The 24,665-nt window shown below is 46.6% G+C and overlaps 1 protein-coding gene across 4 annotated transcripts in view; it reads right to left on the bottom strand.

The window, feature by feature from the left end:
- The window catches only part of STK32C (serine/threonine kinase 32C), a 210,020-nt gene that overhangs the window by 180,050 nt on the left and 5,305 nt on the right, over positions 1 to 24,665 (bottom strand). The window contains exons 1-2 of one of the 4 annotated variants that reach the window (XM_075843174.1): positions 22,613 to 22,700; positions 1,773 to 1,853 (exon numbers count right to left, since the gene is read on the bottom strand). The exons of 1 other annotated variant lie outside the window; for it this stretch is intronic. The gene's annotated coding sequence lies outside the window, so the exon portion shown is untranslated. Of the gene's footprint in view, positions 1 to 1,772; positions 1,854 to 4,580; positions 4,680 to 22,612; positions 22,701 to 24,665 lie in introns of those variants that run through there. 2 more of the 4 variants (XM_075843176.1, XM_075843177.1) reach the window with 2 other exon arrangements.

Here is a 24,665-nt window from a genome sequence, read left to right on the forward strand (position 1 = left end):
GCACTAAAAAACTGTCCCCCGGGAGCTTCACGGCATGTGGGCCGAGCAGCTGCATGCCAGCCTTACATCACCAAGCACAATGCCAAGCGTCAGATAAAGTGGTGTAATTCACGCCGGCACTGGACTCTAGAGCAGTGGAAACGTGTTCTGTGGAGTGATGGATCACGCTTCCCTATCTGGCGGTCTGATGGACGGGTCTCGGTTTGGTGAATGCCAGGAGAACGTTACCTGCCTGACTGCATTGTGCCAACTGTAAAGTTTGGTGGAGGAGGGATAATGCTATGGGGATGTTTTTCCAGGGCTTGGCCTAGGTCTCTTAGTTCCAGTGAAGGGAAATCTTAATTCTTCCGCATATCAAGACATATTGGACAATTGTAGCTTCCAATTTTGTGGGAACAGTTTGGCTTTCGGCCCTTTTCTGTTCCAGCATGACTGCGCCCCAGTGCACAAAGAAAGGTCCATAAAGACATGGTTGGGTGAGCTTGATGTGGAAGAACTTGACTGGCCGCACAGGGCCCTGACCTCAACCCCACTGAACACCTTTGGGATGAACTAGAACGGAGATTGCAAGCCAGGCTCCCTCCTCCAACATCAGTGTCTGACCTCACAAATGCTCTTCTGGCTGAATGGTCAAAAATTCCCACAGACAAACTCCTAAATCTTGTAGAAATCTTTCCCAGAAGAGTGGAAAATGTTTTAGCTGCAAATGGGGGATCAACTCCATATTAGTGGATATGGATTTAGAATGGGATGTCATAAAAGCTCCTGTAGGTGTAATGTGTAGGTGTCCCAATACTTTTAGAAATATAATGTATATCAATACAATGTAAGTGGAAGCTTCCAATAGTCCTTCGAAGAAAGATAATTTCTCTAGTATAGATTTACACTATACATTTTCATAATCATAATGTAATGACAGGGGGGTAGGGAAACAGACAGTGAGCCCTAATCTACACACCACTCAGTCCCTGCCTACTTGCAACGACCCGCCCTAGGCGACGGGGTACAACTGGGCGACGGTTCCTACGCTCAGTAGGTGCACGACAGACAAACGGACAAGGGGACACAAGCAAAGGGAAATGGGGCAGTTGCCCACGGCAACACCGTGAGCAACAAGAGAGGTGAACGAGCCGAGTCAAACCAAACCAGGAATGTACGAGGTACCAAACGCAGAGCAGGAGAGTAGTCAGAAAGCCGGGGTCAGTATGAAGCAAGGTCAAATAGCTAGGAGCTGCAGCAAGGCCAGGAAACCACACGAGAAGAATCACAAGCAAAGGAGGAACAGGAAAGGCAGGTATAAATAGACAGAGGGCGGAACTAGCTCCCGTCTGGCCAGGCTGCGATAGGCTCTCCCACTCCTAAGCCTGCCATCCTGAGTGGTGGAAGATGGAGTCAGTCTCAGAGACATAGAACCAGGTGCAGACTGATTACCCATGGGCGTATACACAGAAGTGCCTGGCAGATCCTTTACACATAATGCATGTTTATGGGGAGTTTGAGGGAGAAATGTCCATATTTTTTGGTGTTTTGAGTTCTGGTTAATGTTATTTTTATGTATCTCTTTAAAAGAATGCTATGATTTGAAGGCAGCACATTTTTATCTTTGTAACAAAAGCTCCTATCAGACATATTAGCATGACTCTCAAATTACAGTATCTGGCAAGGTAACAAGTGTACTTAGAATGTGTATATTCCGAACAATGACTTTATTTTACCGACTGTCATGAACAAAAACATAACATTAGGAACATCAACATGTCCACAGAACTCACATCATTTACTGCATTGTCTTATGTTTTCCTTTTTGAAATACCGTCGAAAAATCACCATAGCAACAACATGAGCCACAAGTCCTGCCAATAGACGCCAAAACAAAAAAAGACCTTGAGGATTATAACAGGAATTGTTAAATATTTTATTTTATCTTCATTGGTACAACATCTAGCAACTTGGTAAATGGATACTCTAACATCTATGCAAGAGCTCTGTCTGGTGGCTGAGGCTCTTCAAGGGGTTTCCAAAAGTAGAGCGTTCCCTTAATTTGAAAGAATTATTTTGCAGCAGTTTATAACTCCTTCCACGATGGAAGGAGTTATAAACTGCTGCAAAATAATTCTGTCAAATTAAGGGAAAGCTCCACTTTTGGAAGAGCCTCAGCCACCAGACAGAGCTCTACTATATATTAGGGCACATAGGGATCAATTAGAAACAATAGGAACAATTATAAGCCATGCACCCAAAATATAAATGTGCATGCTTATATATATGGCCACCCTTACACAAATTGCTAGTTTTGAAAACAGGAACAGCATGGGAGCGTCATTGGCTTCACAACGACATGGTGTTGCCCATGAGGTGCACAAAAGTCTTCAATGTTTACCTATGGGGAGAAAAGTTGAAACCAATCTTGTGACTTTTCTCTTAGGTCTCGTTCACACTTGCTTCACTGTTTTAGCGGCCGTTTTTGACGGATCCGTGTTTCTGTTTTGTTGTCCGTGTGGCTTCCGTGTGCACTCCGTGTTTCCTTTTCCGAGCGCTGAGCATGGTACTGTCCAGGGTGCTGAAAGAGCAGGGTTGTTCAGCGCTAGTCACTGTTCAGGGTGCTGAAAGAGTTAATGGGCTGCACTGATCGGCGGTAACTCTTTCAGCACCCTGGACAGTGACTAGCGCTGAAGAATGACCATGCTCGGCGCTCGCAAAATACAATTTTAATGAAATTTAAAAAAAAAAATCAGTTCATACTTACCCAAAACTCCCTGCATTTTCCTCCTGTCCGGCCTCCTGGGATGATGTTTCATCTCATGTCACCCCTGCAGCCAATCAGAGGCTGTAGTGGCGGTCACACAGGACTGGATGACGTCAGAAGGCGGCCTCCAGGGTTGACGCTTCATCCCACGTGAACGCCAATCACAGGCTGCAGCGGCCACATGGACTGCCGCGTGGAGGAAGAAGAGGGACTCGTCACCAAGATATTGACCGGGGTATGTATGAACTGCTTTTTATTTTATTTTTATCAGCAGCCTCTTCCCTCTATGAGTGCTGGATAGAGATAAGTGGCTGCCGATTAGTGTAATATCTTTAATGTACTTCTGCCCGCCCGGCCGTTGCTAGGCAACGGCTCCGTCACACACGGACGGCACACATATGCCTTCCGTGTGCCTTCAGTTTTTTTGACGGCCCCATTGACTTGCATGGGCCTCACGGTCACGGAATCTCGGACCAAAGTTGGACATGCTCTACTTTGGTCGGAACGGAGCAACGGGACCGTCAAAAAAACTGAAGTGTGCATGGCCCCATTGAAATGAATGGGTCAGGGTGCTAGCCGTCAGAAAAACGGCTAGCACCCTGGAGAAAAAGACTGAAGTGGGCATGAAGCCTTAGGGCTCCTTCACACAAACATGAATCTCGTCAGTGTGATGGCCGTTAAAACAACGGCCGTCACACGGACCCATGCATGTCCATGGGGCCGTTCACACGACCGTTGTTTCAACGGAGCGTGTGAACGCTCCATTGAAAAATAGGACATATCTTATTTTACGAATCCCTCTATAGACTGTAGTCTGTGGGGGATCCATGACAACGTGTCCCGCACAGGTCCACCTCGGACGTGGAAAACTGCAGTTTTTCACACCTGAGGTGGGCTACGTTCGTGTGAATGTAGTCTTAAAGTCGTGATTTATCACAAATTTGTCACTGCTCATGGAGTCCTTATGTCATGATGTTGCACCAGAATGCAATGGTGTGTTAGGCCATGTTCAGGTGTAACGGAAAATTTCCGCTGTCGATTGTGCACCAAATCTGCGGCAATTACGCAATCTGCAGCAAAACGTGCATATTTTACAGTTAATTCACATGTGGCGGATATCAAAGCGTACTTGCAGCACATTTCAGCCATTGCATTGCAAAGGCTGAAATCTGCAGTGAAAATCCGCTGCTTCTCCACAACAGACTGTGCATGCCGCGGAGTGTAATTTCCGCACCGCAGCCCAAATTCTGCACTGTTATTTTCTGCAACGTCTAAAGTAAGTTACCTTAAAAGCTAAAGAAACCAAAGGAAAAAAAGACGACTGCGGATTTCCTCTGTGGCTTGTCCGCAGTGGAGTTCCGCCACTTCTGAATGTGCCCTAATGATGCATTAGACAAACTGAATCAACCGGTATGTTATCCAGCCACTACAGGGGGTACTGTATGTAGCTTATAGCTCCAGCCTTAGGCCACATTCACATGAACGTGGCCCACCTCGGACGTGAAAAACTACTGTTTTCCACATCCGAGGTGGACCCGTGCGGGACGGGTTGTCACAGATCCCCCATAGACTACAGTCTATGGAGGGATGTGTGACACGCAGGAAAATAGGACATGTCCTATTTTTTAACGGAGCGTTCACATGCTCCGTTGAAACAACTGTCACGTGAACGGCGCCATTGAAATGCATGGTTCCGTGTGACAGCCGTCACACGGCCGAGATTTACGTTCGTGTGAATGAGCCCTTAGTCTAATCTGAAATATGATAATAAATAACAATCTAAGGATGAGCAATGATCTATATAATTATGCTACTATCCTTGGGAGATGCTTACCTGCTCTTTATATCCTTTGGTGCATTTTTGCATTGCTCTTTTATGGTGCAGCTGTGATCAGTGACTCCAGCTTAGTTGCAATGTCTATTAATGTCTGAAGTATTCTGGAATCCACCTCCTGTCTCATCATAAACATTCATTAAACTGCAGCTCTGCTTTTTCAGATTGGCTTCTGTATATAAGCACATACCCACCACAAGCCCAGCAGGAAATATAGTAAATGTATGGAAAATAGAATGATGAAAGACGGCAACCGACAACACAAACAATGAGTAAAAGAGCAGAACACACAAAAATGCAAGCTGTTAACAGATAAAAGACAATAGTATGATGGTACCTTACACGTGAATGAAAAAAAAAGTTTATTGGCCCCGAGTTTGCGGTTTTCGGTTGGGTTTATTTATCTTTTTTAATTTTTGGAGTGTGGAAGTCTAATCAGATGGTTATACAATTGGTTATGCAATATAATTAATTACTTTTGTGGGAAAACCCCTTTAAACTAATATGCCACCGTTCAGTTTAAAGGGACCCTTTGTGACTATAAGTTGCAAAACAGAGACGTTCACATTTACATGGGCTTGTTTATTTCAGCGTCATTTTATGTGCAGAATTTTTCTGAATCTTGGTTATTTCTCCTCCCTGCAAAAAAGGATAAAAAACGCGGATGTGGTCAGCGCTATCCTAATTGATTGTGTTCATTCACCTAGGACAGCGCTGACCACATCAGAGTTTTTTCTCCTTTTTTACATTTATCTACCAACGGAGCCTGAGAGCTCGAGAACGGATTTTTAACAGCAGTCCTTCATATATACCACAGATATGCACTCCAGGGTGTTGTGCCCCCAGTACAACACCAAAAGGTGAGCAGATTTGTCAATCTCGTCTTGTGCTCCCATCCATCTCCACAGTTGATGTGCTATGTGCGCCTGTCTTGTTTTTGTAATTATCTCTAGTATTTCTCCTCCCTGCACAGTTTGATGAGTAAAATGTAAATGTGGGTTGTATTATTTGGCAGCATGATGATAAAGACCCAAACACTAAGGAACAAACATGTCACCAGTGTACACCAGGAGTGGCCAAATTTTCAAAGATAGGTACATGTGGCATGCGAAAGACCTTTTTTCAGATGTCCAATTATCCAAAAGAGAAACAACTTGTGCGGCAGCAATTTTTCAAAAAAAATTAAGCCACGCCTTTAACTCCACCCAAACCCTGTTCATACACACCCAGTTCCCGTTGTGCCCCCACACAGTATCATGCTCCCATAGTGCCCCCACACAGTATCACGTACCCCTATATTGCCCCTCTCACACAATATCATGCCCTCATAGGACCCCACACAATTCCATGGCCCCATAGTGTCTCGTAAAAAATATCATGCCCCCAAAGTGCTCCCACACAATGCCATGCCCCCATAGGGCCTCCACACGGTATCATGCACCCACAGTGCCCCCGACAAAGTATGAAGTCCCTATAGTGCCCCCTACACAGTATAATTCCCCCATAGTGCCCCCTCACAAAATATAATGCCCTTATAATGCCTTCTCACACAGTATTACACATAGTGCCCCCCATACAGTATACCCCCATAATACCTCTCCACAGAGTATAATACCCCCATTGTGCCTCCCCACAAAGTATAATGCACCTAAAGTGCCCCCAACAGTATAATGCCCCCATAGAGCCCCTTACAAAGTATCAGGCTCCCAGAGTGCCCCCACACATTATACTGCCCCTACAGTGCCAGCCACAAATTATAATGCCGCCATATTGCCTCCCCACGCAATATAATGCCCCCATAGTGCCCCCACACAATATAATGCCCCCATTATGCCACACAAAGTATAATGCCCCCATAGTGCCCTCCCACATAGCATAATGCCCCCATAGTGCCTCCTAAAAATAATAAAATAAATACTCACCTAGCCCCATTCCCACAACGAATAGAGGAGATCCTTCTGCACGTCTCCTCAGGTCTATGGCTCAGTGCATTGCGCCCGCCTGCACCAAGCCATTCACGGCAGGCATCACATACTGAATGGTGGAGCAGGGAGCAGATGACTCCCTGCTCCACCAATGTATTCGATTGTATCTGCGTTCTGATGACATGCCACCAGCCTCCCGGGACAGCGGGACATTACACAGAATACTGGACTGTGCCGCTGGATCCGGGGCAGTTGGGAGACATGACCACAGTTAGTTATTTATTGCACTTACATTACTGCCATGCCTACTTCTAACATTACTGTGCTGCTTCTCTGCTTGAGTGTATTAATAAGTGTATAGCACTGTTATTAAATTATGTATGGAGCTACAGTATTATTCGGTCATTGCATGATGGTATGATTTGAGCACTGCATGGTGGTATTTACGTAGGCATTGTATGGCACTGCTACCTAGGCACTCTACAGTGTATTATTTGTTTACAGTATATGGTGATGGCAGAACTGTATAGTATTAGTATTGTTATTTAGACCACTGTATGGAAGTGTTAATTGACCAACATATGGCACCTCATGGTGCTTTTAATTATGCAATCTTCGCTATAGTTAAACACTACATGATAAAAAACCATATGAGGTAGAGGGGCATCAACAGAAGGTACCGCACAGGGCACCAGCCACAATGCAAGACCGGCCCTGATACCAGCTAATGGCACTAATCAAGATTAACAAAACCCTATTTGGTTCACCTTGTGAGCCTTTCACTAAAAAAGGGGAGATGAAAGGCACTTATGAGGACGCAGCTCTCTTACTTCTGTAGAATAAAACCACTTATGTATAACCAACTATACCTTATTACTTTTTTGATAATTCAGAGTAACAAAGGACTCATTTTATATCAATAGTGATTTTTGCTCTTTAAATACTGATATCTGATGATTCTGGTTTGAATATTGGAAGATAAACCCTACGGCTCCCAGTGATTCCCCCTGTACATGTGCTCTACATAATCATGGCAGCTGAGGGGTATGTTTTCATTAGATACAGTATGTCATTTTCATAGCAACTTTTGTAGATGGCCCAAGTTCCCCTTTCTAATACAGATAAAACGCGCCACATGATGAGCTTTGTCTGGTGGTATGATCTATGATGTGCTGCTTTTATTGAAAATTTTTTTTTTTACTATAGGTTTTATTAAATGCTAAGTTATATCATTAGTCTTTTTTATTTGTTTTAGTTGTTTTTTTCCCACCTTTAGGCTATGTTGGAAACTGGCAAAACACACAGATAATTGTATCTGGGGTCTTAAAATCCTCCCACCTTCTGCAATACAGAGAAAATATAACTTTCATTTGTATGTGCCTAACAAATAACAATGCATCATCCGTGTCATGTAAGGTCTTTATAATTGGGTTACAAGGACAAGGTCAATGATTCCAGGAGTGCAAGTGCAGAACACTTCACATATTAATTATTTCAACAAATTGTACAACTTGTGACTCATAACTGTATACAGATGTAGCAAACCTTAACTTGACTCTTTAGACGTTAAACACACTGTGGCAAAAAAATGGCAACTTGAATTTTTTATGGGCATTTCAATAGCTTTTCTTGCGGGATATCACACTGCAGCAAGTTCTCAAAGTCAAGTTAAATTCTGCTACATCTGTAGGTAGCAGTTGCTCTAGATCACTGATCCTTAACCAGTGATGTATGAGCCACATCTGCTACCAGGGGTGGGACAAGCTCTCTTGGTGTCCAAGGCAGGGATCTCAGCACCCTATCATCCTTGGTCCCTGAAGTTAAATAATAGCTGTCGGGTGGACAATCATTTAATTGCCCCCCTGTTCCCTCCGCTTCCAAACCAGAAAAGCGTCTTTTCCTAGGAATTTTTTTTGTTACGTTTTTTAATAGGATGAAATAAACTTTTTTTGCTTTTACTTGGATCATGTGCCGGACATAACTTACTTTTGAGTATTATTATCTACTACTGACCTGGATTTCCTGTCCGAAGCACCGAAGTACTACAAGCGTGGTGTCCTGCATTTAAGTGTACGGTGAGCGGACCAAAAGTATACTTAGCTGAAAATATTACCATGAACCAGGGACAGTGGGAATATAATTAAACTTGGTTCAGAACCATATCACTACTGTCATATGGCTAGTGGGCAATGCTGCTCCATCCATTAGGAAAATTCAGAACTTTCATCTTAGGCAACAAAAAAGGCTAGAAACACCTCAGCTCTTGGGGTAGGGTTATGTAACAGTCAGTCCTGTCGCACTAAACTGTATAATTGTTAGGGATCTGCCAGGTACTTCATCTAGGTATACTCCTGGGACTAATCAATCCACACCTGAGGCCAGACCTGTTCGACTGACACCCTCTCCCACCAACCAGGGTGGCAGGCTCAGGAGTGGGAGAGCCTATCGCGGCCTGGTCTGTCGGAGTTAGCTCCGCCCCCTGTCCTTTATTACCTGCCCTGTTCTCTCCCTCAGTGCTTGTAATTCTTTTGGATTCCTGGCCCCACTGCTGCTTGCTCCAGCCTGCTTCTGCCGTGCTTCTGCCTTGCTGCAGTTCTGCTTGACCTGCTTTGCTTTGCCCCTGGCTTGCTTCTGTCTCCTTGCCCGCTTGGGTGTACTCACTTCGTCCTGGTTCTGACTGTCCGTTCGCCGCTCCGTTTCCTCGTGGCGTTCCGTGGCTACTGCCCCTTCCCTTGCATGTTCCCTGTTTGTTTTCCTGTGCACTTAGACAGCGTAGGGACCGCCGCCCAGTTGTACCTCGTCGCCTAGGGCGAGTCGTTGCAAGTAGGCAGGGACAGGGCGGTGGGTAGATTAGGGCTCACTTTCCCTTCACCTCCTTCCGGCCATTACATAATTACAAGCCCTTACCTAGTCTACCATTTCTCCTACGCTGACGCTATCATGGACCCCCTTGAGACCCTGGCCCAGCAGATGCAGGGCCTCTCCCTACAGGTCCAGGCCCTGGCCCAAAGGGTCAATCAGGGTGACGCTGCTTTAGTAGTACCCCTCACCTCACCTCTAGAACCCGACCTCAAGTTACCTGACCGGTTCTCAGGGGACCGTAAGACGTTTCTCTCCTTCCGGGAGAGTTGCAGACTGTATTTCCGCCTAAAGCCCCACTCCTCAGGTTCCGAGAACCAGCGGGTGGGTATCATCATATCCCGACTCCAGGAAGGGCCCCAAGAGTGGGCCTTCTCCTTGGCTCCTGACGCCCCTGAACTTTCCTCTGTTGATCATTTTTTCTCTGCCCTCGGACTCATTTACGACGAGACTGACAGGACTGCCTTAGCCGAGAGTCAGCTGGTGACCTTACGTCAGGGTAGGAGACCGGTTGAGGAATACTGTTCTGATTTTAGGAAGTGGTGCGTAGCTTCTCAGTGGAACGATCCGGCCCTAAGGTGCCAGTTTAGGTTAGGATTATCTGACGCCCTGAAGGATCTGCTGGTTAGCTACCCCTCGTCTGACTCCCTTGACCAGGTTATGGCCCTAGCAGTACGACTTGACCGACGTCTCAGGGAACGTCAGCTAGAACGCTTCAGTGTGCTCCCCTCTGACTTTTCTGCGATCCCCCCCGAGGTCCCGTCTCCTCGCCCCTCCACGGAGGACTCGGAGGTACCTATGCAACTCGGGGCCTCCATGTCCCCTCGACAACGTAGGGAGTTTCGCAGAATGAATGGTCTCTGCTTCTACTGTGGGGACGACAAGCATCTTCTGAACACCTGTCCCAGGCGCAAGAATAAGAAGCCGGAAAACTTCCGCGCCTAAGTGATCATCGGGGAGGTCACTTGGGCGCACAGGTATTTCCCGTTAATGTGAAACGCAATAAAATTTTGCTTCCCTTTCAGGTCTCGTTTGCTGGCCGGGCTGCCACGGGCAGTGCTTTCGTGGATTCAGGGTCATCTGCTAATATCATGTCTGCGGAATTTGCTATGTCTCTAAAGATGCCTTGTATTGATTTACCTTATCCTATCCCTGTAGTAGGAATCGACTCAACTCCCCTTGCTAATGGTTATTTTACTCAGCATACTCCTGTTTTTGAACTCCTTGTTGGCTCCATGCATTTGGAGCAGTGCTCTGTACTGGTGATGCAGGGATTATCGTCTGATCTGGTTTTAGGCCTTCCCTGGTTGCAGTTGCATAATCCCACGTTTGACTGGAATACTGGGGATCTCACCAAATGGGGTAATGAATGTCTTATGTCATGTCTTTCTGTTAACTCTATTTCTCCCCGGGAGGAGGTAAACACGCTTCCTGAGTTTGTTCAGGACTTCGCCGATGTGTTTTCTAAGGAGGCCTCCGAGGTGTTGCCCCCCCCATAGAGATTACGATTGCGCTATCGATTTGGTGCCTGGTGCCAAGCTTCCTAAGGGGAGGATATTTAATCTTTCATGTCCTGAACGTAAAGCTATGAGGGAATATATCCAAGAATGCCTGGCCAAGGGTTTCATTCGCCCCTCGACTTCTCCTGTAGGTGCTGGCTTCTTCTTCGTGGGGAAGAAGGATGGTGGTCTTAGGCCGTGCATTGATTATCGTAACCTGAATAAGGTCACCGTAAGGAACCAGTACCCACTTCCTTTGATTCCGGATCTTTTTAATCAGGTTCAGGGAGCCCAATGGTTTTCTAAGTTCGATCTACGGGGGGCATATAACCTTATCCGCATCAAAGAGGGGGATGAGTGGAAAACTGCGTTCAACACACCCGAGGGTCATTTCGAATACCTGGTCATGCCCTTTGGGTTGTGTAATGCCCCTGCTGTCTTCCAGAATTTTATTAATGAAATCCTGAGAGAGTACCTGGGTAATTTTCTTGTTGTGTACCTTGATGACATACTGGTGTTTTCCAAGGACTGGTCCTCCCACGTGGAGCATGTCAGGAAGGTGCTCCAGGTTCTTCGGGAGAATAATCTGTTTGCTAAGACTGAAAAATGTGTCTTTGGGGTACAGGAGATACCATTTTTAGGGCAAATCCTCACTCCTCATGAATTCCGCATGGACCCTGCCAAGGTTCAGGCTGTGGCGGAATGGGTCCAACCTGCCTCCCTTAAGGCGTTACAGTGTTTTTTAGGGTTCGCCAACTATTACAGGAGATTTATTGCCAACTTCTCGGTCGTCGCTAAGCCTCTTACGGACCTTACCCGCAAGGGTGCTGATGTCCTCCATTGGCCCCCTGAGGCCGTCCAGGCCTTTGAGACCCTCAAGAAGTGCTTTATCTCGGCCCCCGTGCTGATTCAGCCCAACCAAGAGGAGCCATTTATTGTGGAGGTTGACGCTTCCGAGGTGGGAGTGGGGGCCGTCTTGTCCCAGGGTACCAGCTCCCTCACCCATCTCCGCCCCTGTGCTTACTTCTCTAGGAAGTTTTCGCCCACGGAGAGTAACTATGATATTGGCAACCGCGAACTTCTAGCCATTAAATGGGCTTTTGAGGAGTGGCGGCACTTCCTGGAGGGGGCCAGACACCAGGTAACGGTCCTTACGGATCACAAGAATCTGGTTTTCCTAGAATCGGCCCGGAGGCTTAATCCTAGACAAGCTCGGTGGGCACTATTCTTTACCAGATTTAATTTCTTGGTTACCTATAGGGCTGGGTCCAAGAATATTAAGGCTGATGCTCTGTCACGTAGTTTCATGGCCAATCCTCCTTCTGAGAAGGATCCTGCTTGTATTTTACCCCCTGGTATAATCGTCTCTGCCACGGATTCTGATTTAGCTTCTGATATCGCGGCTGATCAGGGTGCAGCTCCCGGGAACATCCCTGGGGACAAACTGTTTGTTCCCCTGCAATACCGGCTGAGGGTACTCAGGGAAAACCATGACTCCGCTCTATCTGGTCATCCTGGCATCTTGGGCACCAAACACCTCATTACCAGAAACTATTGGTGGCCTGGGTTGCCTAAAGACGTTAGGGCTTACGTCGCCGCTTGTGAGGTTTGCGCTAGGTCCAAAACCCCTAGGTCCCGACCTGCGGGCCTACTACGTTCCTTGCCCATTCCCCAGAGACCTTGGACCCATATCTCCATGGATTTTATCACCGATTTGCCTCCATCTCAGGGCAAGTCGGTGGTGTGGGTGGTAGTCGACCGCTTCAGCAAGATGTGCCACTTTGTGCCCCTTAAGAAGCTACCTAACGCCAAGACGTTAGCTTCTTTGTTTGTGAAACACATCCTGCGTCTCCATGGGGCCCCAGTCAATATCGTTTCTGACAGAGGGGTACAATTTGTTTCCTTATTTTGGAGAGCTTTTTGTAAAAAGTTGGAGATTGATCTGTCCTTCTCCTCCGCCTTCCATCCCGAAACTAATGGCCAAACGGAAAGGACCAACCAATCCCTGGAACAATATTTAAGGTGTTTCATCTCTGACTGTCAATTCGATTGGGTCTCATTCCTTCCCCTTGCTGAATTTTCCTTGAATAACCGGGTCAGTAACTCGTCAGGGGTCTCCCCGTTTTTCTGTAATTTCGGGTTTAACCCAAGATTCTCCTTCGTCTCCCCTGGTTGTTCCAATAATCCTGAGGTAGAGGATGTTCATCGGGAACTGTGCACCGTCTGGGCCCAGGTTCAGAAGAACCTAGAGGTGTCCCAGAGCGCACAAAAGATTCAGGCGGATAGTAGACGTTCTGCTAACCCCCGGTTTGTCGTCGGGGATTTGGTCTGGTTGTCGTCCAGGAACTTGCGCCTTAAGGTCCCGTCCAGGAAGTTTGCTCCCCGATTTATTGGACCTTATAAGATCATTGAAGTCCTCAACCCTGTATCCTTCCATCTGGAGCTCCCCCCATCATTTCGCATACATGACGTCTTCCATGCCTCCCTCCTTAAACGCTGCTCCCCGTCCTGGTCCCCCTCGAGGATACCTCCTGTTCCCGTTCTCACCCCTGAGGGGGTGGAATTCGAGGTGGCCAAGATTATGGACAGTAGGATGGTCCAGGGCTCCCTCCAGTACCTGGTCCATTGGAGAGGATACGGGCCGGAGGAGAGGACTTGGGTACCTGCCCGTGATGTTCACGCTGGGGTATTGATCAGGAGGTTCCACCTTCTCTTCCCCACTAAACCGGGTCCCCTTAGTAAGGGTCCGGTGGCCCCTCATAAAAGGGGGAGTACTGTTAGGGATCTGCCAGGTACTTCATCTAGGTATACTCCTGGGACTAATCAATCCACACCTGAGGCCAGACCTGTTCGACTGACACCATCTCCCACCAACCAGGGTGGCAGGCTCAGGAGTGGGAGAGCCTATCGCGGCCTGGTCTGTCGGAGTTAGCTCCGCCCCCTGTCCTTTATTACCTGCCCTGTTCTCTCCCTCAGTGCTTGTAATTCTTTTGGATTCCTGGCCCCACTGCTGCTTGCTCCAGCCTGCTTCTGCCGTGCTTCTGCCTTGCTGCAGTTCTGCTTGACCTGCTTTGCTTTGCCCCTGGCTTGCTTCTGTCTCCTTGCCCGCTTGGGTGTACTCACTTCGTCCTGGTCCTGACTGTCCGTTCGCCGCTCCGTTTCCTCGTGGCGTTCCGTGGCTACTGCCCCTTCCCTTGCATGTTCCCTGTTTGTTTTCCTGTGCACTTAGACAGCGTAGGGACCGCCGCCCAGTTGTACCTAGGGCGAGTCGTTGCAAGTAGGCAGGGACAGGGCGGTGGGTAGATTAGGGCTCACTTTCCCTTCACCTCCTTCCGGCCATTACAATAATTGTCAGCAAAGATGTTCTGAAAACCAAAAGAACTAGTGACTGGTGAAATGTAAAAAATTATCTCACAACCAAATTCAAATGTGTGGGCCACACCATAGAGACAATTAGTAGCCATTTTGTGGAACGTCGTGGTCAGCTATTATTTAGGATTTTTTCACATACACATTGGAGGCTTCTCGGTCGGCAATTCCTTCAAATTTGATGGTAGAAATAGCTCTGCATGCAAAAAAAGGTGAAAAACACAGCATACTAAATAAAATGCAAAGACCACTCATTTCCCATGTGATTCAGTGATCCAGACGTTTTACAAAAATTTCCTAGAGCTAATTTTTTTAACAAAAAGTGATTGTAACTCATGATTTAAGAGCGCAAATTCATACAGTACATTTGTTACTGCACATTTAGAAAAAAAAGTGCCCATAAATACGAGATTTCCCTCAGGAAAAGCTTTGGCCACTATCATTAAGCTGTCCTTTTATGTGATGTGATACAAAACAAACCCTGCCATTGTGTTTCCTCTACTATTTGGCAGCAGGAAATCACAACTTTACATTTTAGTTCCCAAATGAACCAACGGGTCTCGGAGTGTTAGCAACATCCCACCAAAACACGCTATCATTGTCCTGCTTACAAACACAGCTCAACTTGTCCTTTAGAAGCTGATAAAATCTCTGGACTGCTTATTAGTCAGCTGCACCTGTAACGGCAGGGGGTAGGGAGACGGACAAGTGAGCCCTAATCTACCCGCCACTCTGTCCCTGCCTACTTGCAACGACCCGCCCTAGGCGACGGGGTACAACTGGGCGGCGGTCCCTGCGCTCAGTAAGTGCACGACAAACACGACAAACATACAAGGAACACAAGCAAGGAAAAGGGGCCGTTGCCCACGGCAACACCGTGAGCAACCAGAGTGGTGAACGAGCCGATTCAAGCCAGGAGTGTGCGAGGTACAAAACGAAAAGCAGAAGAGTAGTCGGTAAGCCAGGGTCGGTATGGAGCAGGATCAAAAATAGCAGGAGCTGTAGCTGGGCCAGGAACCACAAGGAAGGAAACAAAAGCAATAACAAGCACCGAGGGACAGGAAGTGCAGGCTTAAATAGACCGAGGGCGGGAGCTAGCTGAGTCTGGCCAGGTTACGATAGGCTCTCCCACTCCTAAGCCTGCCAGCCTGAATGGTGGAAGCAGGAGTCAGTCTCAGGGATGTATTCTCAGGTGCTGACTGATTAGTTCTGGGAGTTAACCCCGCAGTGCCTGGCAGATCCTTTACAGTACCCCCCCTTTTATGAGGGGCCACCGGACCCTTTCTAAGTGGACCTGGCTTACTGGGGAAACGCAGGTGGAACCTCCTGACCAATACCCCAGCGTGAACATCCCGGGCGGGTACCCAAGTCCTCTCCTCGGGCCCGTATCCTCTCCAATGGACCAGGTACTGGAGGGAGCCTTGGACCATCTTGCTGTCCACAATCCTGGCCACCTCGAATTCCACCCCCTCCGGGGTGAGGATGGGAACAGGAGGTCTCCTCGAGGGAGCCAAGGACGGGGAGCAGCGTTTGAGGAGGGAGGCATGAAACACGTCGTGTATCCGAAAAGACGGGGGTAACTCCAGCCGGAAGGAGACAGGATTGAGGACCTCAATGACCTTATACGGCCCAATAAACCGGGGAGCAAACTTCTTGGACGGAACCTTGAGACGCAAGTTCCTAGACGACAACCACACCAGATCCCCGACCATAAACAGGGGGTTAGCAGAACGTTTTTTATCAGCCTGAGTTTTTTGTACGCTCTGGGACACCTCTAGGTTTTTCTGAACCTGGGCCCAGACTGTGCACAGTTCCCGATGAACGACCTCTACCTCAGGATTGTTGGAACTACCAGGTGAAACGGAGGAGAACCGTGGATTAAACCCAAAATTACAAAAAAAAGGAGAGACCCCAGACGAGTTACTGACCCGGTTATTAAGGGAAAATTCGGCGAGGGGAATGAAAGAGACCCAATCAAATTGACAGTCAGAGACAAAACACCTTAAGTATTGTTCTAGAGACTGATTAGTCCTCTCCATTTGGCCATTGGTTTCAGGATGGAAGGCAGAGGAGAAGGACAGATCAATCCCCAACTTCATACAGAAGGCTCTCCAAAACAATGAAACAAATTGTACCCCTCTGTCCGAAACAATATTGACAGGGACCCCATGGAGACGCAGGATGTGTTTGACAAACAAGGTAGCCAACGTTTTGGCGTTGGGTAGTTTCTTGAGGGGCACAAAGTGGCACATCTTACTGAAGCGGTCCACCACCACCCACACCACCGACTTGCCTTGGGATGGAGGCAAATCGGTGATAAAATCCATGGAGATATGTGTCCAAGGTCTCTGGGGAATGGGCAACGAACGCAGTAAGCCCGCTGGTCGGGACCTGGGAGTCTTGGACCTAGCACAAACCTCACAAGCGGCGACGTAGGCCTTAACGTCTTTAGGCAACCCAGGCCACCAATAATTTCTGGTAATGAGGTGTTTGGTACCCAGGATGCCTGGATGGCCAGATAGTGCGGAGTCATGATTTTCCCTAAGTACCCTTAGCCGGAATTGCAGGGGAACAAACAGCTTGTTCTCAGGAAGGTTCCCGGGAGCTGCACCTTGATCAGCAGCAATTTCAGAGACTAAATCAGAATCGATCGAGGAAATGATTATACCTGGAGGCAAAATACAAGCAGGATCTTCCTCCGAAGGAGGGCTGGCCATGAAGCTACGCGACAGTGCATCAGCCTTAATATTTTTAGACCCAGCCCTATAGGTAACCAAAAAATTGAATCTGGTAAAAAATAACCCCCATCGAGCTTGTCTCGGGTTTAGCCTCCGGGCAGATTCTAGGAACACCAGATTCTTGTGGTCGGTAAGGACCGTTACCTGGTGCCTAGCCCCCTCCAGGAAGTGGCGCCACTCTTCAAATGCCCATTTAATGGCTAAGAGTTCGCGGTTGCCAATATCATAGTTACTTTCAGTTGGCGAAAACTTCCGGGAGAAGTAGGCACAGGGGCGGAGATGGGTGAGGGACCTGGTACCCTGGGACAAGACAGCCCCCACTCCCACCTCAGATGCGTCAACTTCCACGATAAATGGCTCCATTTGGTTGGGCTGAACCAGCACCGGGGCTGAGACAAAGCACTTCTTAAGGACCTCAAAAGCCTGGACAGCCTCAGGAGGCCAGTGGAGGAGATCAGCACCTTTGCGAGTGAGGTCCGTAAGGGGCTTAGCGATGACCGAGAAGTTAGCAATAAATCTCCTGTAATAATTAGCAAACCCCAAAAAACACTGTAACGCCTTCAGGGAGGCAGGTTGGACCCATTCCGCCACAGCCTGAACCTTGGCTGGGTCCATGCGGAATTCATGAGGAGTGAGGATTTGACCCAAAAATGGAATCTCCTGTACCCCAAACACACATTTTTCGGTTTTGGCAAACAGTTTATTTTCCCGAAGGACCTGGAGCACCTTCCTGACATGCTCCACGTGGGAGGACCAGTCCTTGGAAAACACCAGTATGTCATCAAGGTACACTACCCGAAAAATCCCCAGGTAATTTCTCAAAATCTCATTTATGAAATTCTGGAAGACCGCAGGGGCATTACACAACCCAAAGGGCATGACGAGGTATTCGAAATGGCCTTCGGGCGTGTTAAACGCAGTCTTCCACTCATCCCCCTCTTTGATGCGAATAAGGTTATACGCCCCCCGTAGATCCAATTTAGAAAACCATTGGGCCCCCTGAACCTGATTAAAGAGATCAGGAATCAAAGGAAGGGGATACTGGTTCCTTACCGTGACCTTATTCAGGCTACGGTAGTCAATGCATGGCCTAAGACCACCATCCTTCTTCCCCACGAAGAAGAAGCCAGCACCTACCGGAGAAGAAGAGGGACGAATGTAACCCTTGGCCAGGGATTCCTGGATATACACTCTCATAGCTTCACGTTCGGGACAAGAAAGATTAAATATCCTACCCTTAGGAAGCTTAGCTCCTGGTACCAATTCGATGGCGCAATCGTATTCTCTATGAGGAGGTAACACTTCGGAGGCCTCCCTAGAGAAAACATCAGCGAAGTCCTGAACAAACTCGGGTAGCGTATTCGCCTCCTTAGGGGGAGAAATAGAATTAACAGAAAAACATGACGTACAACATTCATTACCCCATTTGGTTAGCTCCCCAGTATTCCAGTCAAACGTAGGATTATGCAACTGCAACCAGGGAAGACCTAGCACCAAATCGTACGATAATCCCTGCATCAACAGTACAGAGCATTGCTCCAAATGCATGGAGCCAACAAGGAGTTCAAAAACAGGGGTATGCTGTGTAAAATAACCATTAGCAAGAGGAGTGGCGTCGATACCCACTACCGGGACAGGTTTAGGCAAATCAATAAGAGGCATAGCAAGGGACATAGCAAATTCCACAGACATGATATTAGTAGAGGACCCTGAATCCACGAAAGCACTGCCGGTAGCAGACCTACCACCAAAAGAGACCTGAAAGGGAAGCAAGATCTTAGTACGTTTCATATTTACGGGAATAACAAGCACCGAGGGACAGGAAGTGCAGGCTTAAATAGACCGAGGGCGGGAGCTAGCTGAGTCTGGCCAGGTTACAATAGGCTCTCCCACTCCTAAGCCTGCCAGCCTGAATGGTGGAAGCAGGAGTCAGTCTCAGGGATGTATTCTCAGGTGCTGACTGATTAGTTCTGGGAGTTAACCCCGCAGTGCCTGGCAGATCCTTTACAGCACCTCAATAGAAAACAAAATCTTGATAGCGTTCCCAGAAAATAGAGGAACATCTTTTAAATCAGTCGGTCATTTAGTGCAATTAATACATTGCCTGTTTTCTCATTCCCATGCAAAAATACATTCTTAAATCCTCCCAATGAGGAGCACACATGCAAGATTGGTTTTAACATAAAGGCAAGGTATAGAAATTGAATTTATTTTATTTTTTCTGACAGAGCTCAAAACCTCTTTAAATCTATCAGTAAGCCCCTAAGTGCCCCCTATTGGTGAGTGCAGGTGATACAGATGTAGCAAACTAATTGGGGTTTTACACAGGACGATTATCGGGCAGACGAGCGTTAATGCAACGTTCGTTGCCGATAATTTTGCTGTGAAAACGGGAACGATCAGCAGATGAACGAGCAAATTGGTGCATGCACAGTGTCATCTTTTTGCTCATCGCTTTTATCGGCCCTACTGCGCATGCGCCGATTAGGATGTAGGGCTGAACTGGGGGAGGGAGGGAGGGGGGCTGAACTGGGGAATGACGAGAGAGAAACGGAGCAACGGTGACGCTCTTGTTGCTCCAAAATGCTCATTTGCATCAAAGTAATAAAAGCTTTTTCTCTTCAAAGGGGGCACTCTGTGGTTAATACACGTCAGAATCAGGTTAGCCTAATCTATAATAGCCTGTTGGTACTTCAATACGGACATCTGGTGACAGACTCCCTTTAAATTGAATATTAGGGTACTCTAAAGGGGGTTTTACACTGGGTGATTATCGGGCAGACGAGCGATAATTGCCCTGTGTAAACAGGGAAGCGATCAGCAGATGAACGAGCATTCGCTCGATCATCTGCTGGTCGTATCGTTTTAAAAAAGTTAAATATTATCGTTATCAGCAGCACATCTCCCTGTGTAAACGGGGAGACGCGCTGCCGACATGATAATAATGTATGGGGACGAGTGATCAGAATAACGACCGCTCGTCCCCATCCATAGCTCCGTGTGACAGGAGCAAGCAAGCGCCGATCAACGATATCTCGTTGATCGGCGCTCACTGCACCGGCCGCTTATTGGCCATTGTAAAAGGGCCTTAACTGGCGCCTGATAACTTAAAATGGAATGATATTGATAGTTGAGCTACAAGATGTTAAGGCCTAGTTCACACGGAGTATTTAGAAAGCAGAAAAAACTCTACCTCCAAATTCATTCAGGAATTTGGAGGCAGATTTTGACCTTCCTGCACTTTCTTGGCGTGGTGTTTTTTGCAATGTTTTTCGCCCGCCGCCATTGAGCACGACAGGCAAAAAACGCCACGAAAAATGCTTTTTCTGCCTCCCATTGATTTCAATGGGAGATCTGAGGTGGGCCCGCCTCGAGAAAGGACATGCCACATTTTTTCCTACAAGCAGTTAAAGCCAAAAACAGCAGTTTTTTGGCACTGATTCTGATGCGGTTTCCATGTCAAAATCAGCGCCAAAAAACTGGGCCTAATAGTTTTTTTATAAGTTTGAATATTTGTGAAAATTGGGAGTAGTAGCAAAAATCTCCCCGCATCTGCTCTCCCTGTTTATGACTTCTATATTCTCTGAATGAAGAAGGGGAGAAGCTGTCATGATGCATTAAAAGTGTTGTCCGGAGAGATAACATTGATGGCCTATCCTCAAAATAGGCCATCAATAGCTGATCAGTGGTGGACCGACTCTCTGCAAGCGAATGGAAGAAATCTGTAATACTGTGACGCACCGCTACAAGTGTGACAGAGTTGTACAGTATGGAGCAGTGAAAGAAATGAAGGGAAGGCAGCACTCGCCGGAGCTCCGTGGCCCCTTTAAATAGCTAATGCGGGGGTGTCGAGAGTCGAACCCCCATCAATCAGATATTGATGACCGAACCTTAGGATAGTCATCCATTTTATCTCACTGGAAGACCGCCTTTGATGTCTATAACAACAGATCCTCTTGGAGGTAGACTCAGACATCAGAAGGCCCACGGCTGAAGACAGGTATGCAGGCTTCTTTGTTCTAGGGATCTGTGGGCATCCAAGTGTTAGGACCTCCACAGCTTAATAATATAATAACTTACAGTATAACTAAGACAAAAAAATGGAAATTACAATTTTGCATATCAACAAAGATAAGTAATGGACATTTAGGGAACAAATAAATTAGGTTTAGGCCGTGTTTACATCTGTGCCTGAGACTCCATTAGGCACCTTCTTTGCAGATTCCGTCGTTTTTGCTAGACATGATAGCTCAGCATCCCGTGCCACCCAAGTCAGTGGGTCATGCAACAGATCCAACGCTTCTGCTATTCTCGTTGTTTGACTCCTATGATGGAGCAGGGCAATGGATCCCGGAACGCATATGTGAACACAGCCTTAGGCCTTATTTACACGAGCGTTGCGCACGTCGCACGTGAAAAACGATAGTTTTTCACGGCCGAGGTGCATCCGTGTTTGGCGCTGCGGGACGCGATGTCTCGCATCCCCCGTAGATGAGAGTCTATGGAGGGATACGTGATGCGTGAAAAGATAGGACATGTCCTATTTTCCCACGGACCCTTCACGCGGTCCGTTGAAACAACGGCTGTGTGAACGGCCGCATTGAATTACATAAGTCCGTGGGACGGCCGCTGTTTCAACGGCCGTCCCACGGACGTTTAACACGCTCGTGTGAATTAGGCCTAACATATATCTACACACACAAATGAATACCTGCACAATACACCCATTATAATAGAGGTATAGCCTAAAGACCTATAGCCAATGGGGCCCACGACCCCCCACACCATGTCTGTCCACAGTTAGGCCACATGCACACGAACGTGCTTTTGCGACCGCACTTTCCTCGAAAATCCACGGGAGAATTGCGGCCCCATTCATTTCTTTGGGTCCATACACACGACCGTGGTTTCGACGGTCCGTGCATGGCCCAGGAGCCTGGACTGCAGAACACGGCTGTAATAAGACACGGCCCACGATTTGCGGCTCGCGGGTAACACTCCGTGGCTGGCCGACCCGAAAACCACGGCCGAGCACATGGCTACGGTCGTGTGCATGAGGCCTTACTGTAGTAATTGAGGCTTATGTAGTAAACTATACGAGCTCCTAGTACTACAGTAACATCACCTCCTTATACTTACCATCCTCGCTCCTGAGTTGTGTCCTCTCACTCCTTTGTCGGGTCCTCTTCAGCTTTGGGTGCATCGCTGGGTCCAGCAAAGACAAGTGGGCATGAAGGATTCCTCTCCACTGAATTATTTAGAATTATTTGAATCTAAGATGTATATCAAATTAGGGGGAAAACCCCTTTAATGTTCTATAATACAACGATGGGAGTAGTAGTAGTTGTAGAAAGGTTTTTAAATTAGTACATGGTAAAAAGTTAGCAGAATAAATAGGAATCTCATACACTAATCCAATAATAGAGTTCTAAAAAAAGACATTATATAATCTTATGGTAATTATGCATATAAAACAAATTTAATTTTACACATCATTACAACTAATGACATGGAATATTAAACCTGCTTAATATTTAATGAGAGTCATAAAGCCTAAAAATTCTCTGATGGTTTTATCACAAATGATTCCACAGGTGTGGGTGAACGTAATATTTTCATACAAACAACTAAAATAAACATACCTTGGTATATCTGTTGCAAAATTTTGCAAATACAGCCGCAGGGATTATATACAGTTCCGACTTGTTTACAGGCAGCTATAAAATGATCACTGTCAGGAATCTACCTTTTACCCAAGCTTATGTGACCTCACAGAATCCTTTTATGATGTCATCAGTCACATAATCAGCCTGGCCCATCCTTTGATCTGCATCCTAGTCTGCATGCTCACTTACATTATTTAAATAGAGACACTAGAATTTTTGGAGAAAATAATCTTATTGGATTATTTTAGATTATGTTAGAACATTGCAAATTTATATACAGTTTCAAGAAATATAAACTGAGATGATATATACTACCTATGATCCCACCTATTCAAAGTAATAAACATGATTTATATCTACAACATAATTATAGGTATGACTAGGACAACATATGGGTTACGTGTCGCCGAGGTCGCATGTGCCATTGGCGACTCCTATGGGGTGCTATGAGATCGAAGCGCCAGCCGTGGTTGGTCCGATCACCTTTGCTACTGGGTGGCAAGTACCTGTTCAGGACTGTCATCTTCAGAGAAGCCGCCTTATTAATAAACAAGAGGATGGGGAATTGGCCGAAGGGACAAGGAACTAGCATGGACAGGGCACCAGCCAGCACCATGATGGAGGTGATTTTTGATATGAGCCCCCCTTTTTTCTATGTATACCCTGCATTTCACATTGTGATATTTTTATAACCTTTGATTTTTTTTGACTTGTGACTTGCATTGGCAATTTACCGTGTAAGGAAAAAAATGAATTGTGGTTAATTGGGGACACAATAGTGGGGTTTGGATGTGCTCAGGAATTACTACTGATAGGTCTCAAGGTGTAAATTGGCTGTGATGTGAGAGTTCTTACTCGATTATAGTCACTTATAGACACAGGGACATGACTGCAGAAGTAACACACAAGATTGACAGACTTGGATGAAGAAGAAAGGGGTACAAGAAGGAGGGAAGAAAGAAGTAGAGGGAAGGGAAATGTGATTGTGAAGCAACAATTCTCCATATCCCCAGAGAAAGAAGGAAGTGTAGCTCTGGAGCACAAAGTGGAACACTGTGTAGGCTAAGGGTATGTTCGCACGTCTGATTTTCAGCTGTTTTCCGGGCCGGAAACTGACGAAAAACGGCCAAAAAATCGGAAGCAGAACGCATCCAAACATTTGTCCATTGATATCAATTTTGAAAAATGTTGAACTTCTTGAGCCGTTTTTGGAGCCGTTTTTCATTGACTCTACAGAAAAACAGCTCCAAAAACGGCGGTAAAAAAAGCTGTGATAAACGCAAGGTTAATTAAAAATGGCTGAAAATCAGGAGCGGTTTTCCCTTGAAAACAGCTCTGTATTTTCAGACGTTTTTTGCTAAGCGTGTGAACATACCCTTAGAGAAGAGAAACATTTGTGAATATTTGTTTTTATTATTTGTCAGATCTTCTCCCCCCGCCCAATGTCTAAACAGACTTTCCTCTGATCGTTCACATTTTAATTTGCAAAAATATTCTTGGCCTCAGATATACATAATGGCGACCACAGTTTTTCTGGTGCTACTAAAAAACTTTTTGGCATTGTAACATATTTCTAAGAGTGATGATGTTTGATATAAATGTTGCTTTTTGAATAGTTTATTTGTTATGCACAGGACCTAAGGCATCCATCAATGGACCCTAATATGCTGCAAATGCATCTGCGCTACTACTCGAAGTCCCTTCCAAAAATATTTTTAGCATGTACTATACATCTACCTTTGGATACGGGGCCCAAACAAAAAGGGACTAGGTAGGCATATGCCCCAAGAACTGGGTCTGGAACTGGGGGCGCCAACAAGCTACTCGGTCTTGCTACAGGAAAAACCTAACTGCAATATGTCATTTACAGTGACATTCAGTGGGATGAGCAGTAATCCCTATCCAGTACCTGTCTCCTTTATAAATATATTCTTCTGTGCTGTAAAATGTTCTGCCACAGAGGAGAAGGCCTTTTACTTATAATCTTCATTGGAGCAGAAGAAAAATAATGATGTTACAGAGAGCTGCA

The sequence above is a fragment of the Rhinoderma darwinii genome, chromosome 11 (assembly GCF_050947455.1).
Source record: "Rhinoderma darwinii isolate aRhiDar2 chromosome 11, aRhiDar2.hap1, whole genome shotgun sequence".
Classification (NCBI taxonomy): Eukaryota; Metazoa; Chordata; class Amphibia; order Anura; family Rhinodermatidae; genus Rhinoderma; species Rhinoderma darwinii.